Consider the following 2,873-nt stretch of genomic DNA (forward strand, 5'->3'; position numbering starts at 1 on the left):
CTTTCTTGTGGGTTCCCGTAAAGCCCAGCAGCCCCGAGAAGTCTGCAGAGCATCACGGAATCTGTGCTGATGCAAGTCGCGAGCCTCCCTTGGCTGCGCCCCGGCGTGCCTCCGAGCGCTTTGATCCCGGCCTTCCCCAGCTCCAGAGCTCCTGCTGCCTTCTGCAGCCTGCCCTCACCTTTCAGGCCTCCGCGGGCCAGACACACAGAGCTGAGGGCACTGACCCGCGCTGGCCTGGCCAAACCTCCAGTTCAGCTTCCAAGCCCACTGCTCCCTCCGTGGGGGTCAGTGCAGGATCACCCAGTCCGAAAGGGTCCTCTGGCTTCCCGGAGTAACGTAACTAAGGGGAGCAGAGGCCAGCCTTACTGAGAGCTTCCCAAGAGGCACCAGGCTGAACACTGTACCGGGAGTGGCTCACGCAGTCCTCCCAACAAACCTTTGCGGTGATTATTATTCCTGGTCAAAGGTCAAGAAAGTGAGGTGAAGGAATTTGTCCAGGAGAATTGATTAGTGGGCTAGTGATTGGGTTGGAAGAGCTGCTGGGCCTCTGTGACACTGCAGGACCCGCCTCCTACTGCAGCCTTTGTTTCTCTTACTGGTCCCCAGCAAGCATGGACCTCATCCGGTTGGTCCATGGCTTTGTCATACAGCTAATTTCTCTGCTGAATAAATAGCCTCGCACCTCACTCAGCCCAAGCTGGGTGGGGAGAACAGTGCCCTCTCCTTTCTGTCTCTGGATCTCTGGGGCCTTCCTGCCTGCATTTGCCAGCTTTCTCCTTTGTCCCGCCAGTCCAATGTGTGGCTCCTGACTAGAATCCCAGGATAGCTGCCCCCGTTGGACTGGGCTGGCCCACACATCTGAGGGCTGGGTAATTCATGAAGCCCTTTCACGGATGTGGCCTCACTTGTCCTCACAACACCCTGACCAGTTGAGGTGACTCGGGATTGCCAAAGAGGAGGCTGAGGAGCAGAGTGGCAAGGCAGCCTACTCCAGGTTTCCCAGCCTGTGGGTGTCAGAGCCTGAACTCAGACCCAACGCCCCTGACTTTACGTGCGGGTTACCCATGTTCCCAGCCTGGACGGGTCAGAAGCAAACTCTTAATGGCCCACAGTCCTCTACCCACCTCACCTGAGCGAACCTGCCCTCCTTTCTCTAGAGTAAGCCGTACACTTTGATGATGTTTTAACATTTCTGAAAGCTGGGTGTCCCTGATAATCAACGACTATTTAATATGAAAGTGGTTCTCTTTGTCCGAAAACCTCTGAATCCATCAGGAGTCCATCAGGAAACAGACTTCAACCCTGTGGTTCAAAGGGGAAGGCTTTGATGGAGAAACTCCGGACAGAGGCGCGGACGGGACTAAGACAGGACAAGGATCTTGTGACACCCAGAGCCTAGCAGCAGCTGGAAACTGTGACCCAGGGGAGAACACAGTGATGTTAGCACCCCGTGTGCACTGGGGCCATGAATGAGGACCAGGCAGCAGGAGGGAAAGGCAACCACTGCCAGAGAGAGAGCTGAGGGGCTGGTGAAGGGATGCCAGGCCCATCCCTCCCACCTCCTCTCCCATCTCTGGTCAAAGGCAGTCCAGGGAGGTCAGCCTCTCAGGGCACAGAGAAGGGCAAGGAAGGGTGTGGACAGTGGATCTGGTCGGGGTGGGGAAGGCACACCCTCAGCAAATGGGAGATAACCAGCGTAGATGCTATTAAACCCCCATGTATCTTCTCACGGCGGCATTTCGGGACGGGGAAATACAGTCAATCAGTGAGTCTCACACCTCATCCCAGTGGGGGCGGCATCAAAACAACCTGCATGGCTTTCTCAGACTGCACCGCCCCTCCCTTTAAACGGCACGGATACACCCAGCCACTAATCCGGGGGCAGTGGGTTGTATCCCTCCAGTGTGGGGAGTAGAAAAAAGAGAGATGTTGGTCAAGAGAGGTGCACATCTGGGGAACACAGCTGGGGGAGTAGGCAGTGCTCTCTCCCTCCCTCCCCTGTGGCCTTCCTCAGCCTCGTCTAAATCCCAAGGGGGGCCTCCCAGCTGAAGTGTCCTGAGACGTGGCATGTCCCTCTGCCCACCATGATTCCCATTTCTCGTATGGGATATACACCACTGAGAAGAAATGAAAACGGCCGTCAAGATACTATTGCTCTAGCAGCAGTCGTCATGGTGATATTAAACCGAGTGATCTGCATCTAGCTGGTGGTTCCACGGGTATGAATTCTAAAAATCCATCAAGCTCGCCCCTCAGATGAGGGCCTTTTATTTACTTTTACTGTGTGTTACCTTCCATTAGAAAACAACAACGAAAGCCATCTCGTTCTCTTAGATTACATTCAGAATTATATTGGAGTTTGTGCGACACTTCTCAGAAAGCATATATGCAAATGAGGCCTTTCTGGCCACCAGCTTACAGCTCTGCAGACTCTGAGTAGTCACTGCCCTAGAAAGACTCAGGCAGGAACAGGGTAGTTCCTGTGTGTGTGTGTGTGTGTGTGTGTGAGTGAGTGTCAAGCCGGATACATTCCAGAGATAAAGAGACTAGTGCTATTATTCAGAAATATCTTTATGAGTCAGAACAGAAGTTACCCCTGGCAGGACTGCTTTTTGGGTCCATAGAGGAGGAAGACAACTTTCTTGCTTCCCCTCTGGGTTTAAGATCTGCACAGAAGAGGCAGCTCAGCTCTGGGTTGAGCTTCAAGTTGGAAACCGGTCCCAGGGCGGCCCTGCTATGGCTGTCTGTGTGAGCGGGGCGATGTCTGGTGACATCTCCAGAACTCAGCCTCCTCATCTGCCACCAAGAGGATGGGCTGAACCTAGGGCTTGTCATGGGGCCAGGGAGGCACAGACGTCCTAGAGGGGGAAACT

This window comes from Myotis davidii, unplaced genomic scaffold (assembly GCF_000327345.1).
Source record: "Myotis davidii unplaced genomic scaffold, ASM32734v1 scaffold238, whole genome shotgun sequence".
In the NCBI taxonomy this organism is placed as follows: Eukaryota; Metazoa; Chordata; class Mammalia; order Chiroptera; family Vespertilionidae; genus Myotis; species Myotis davidii.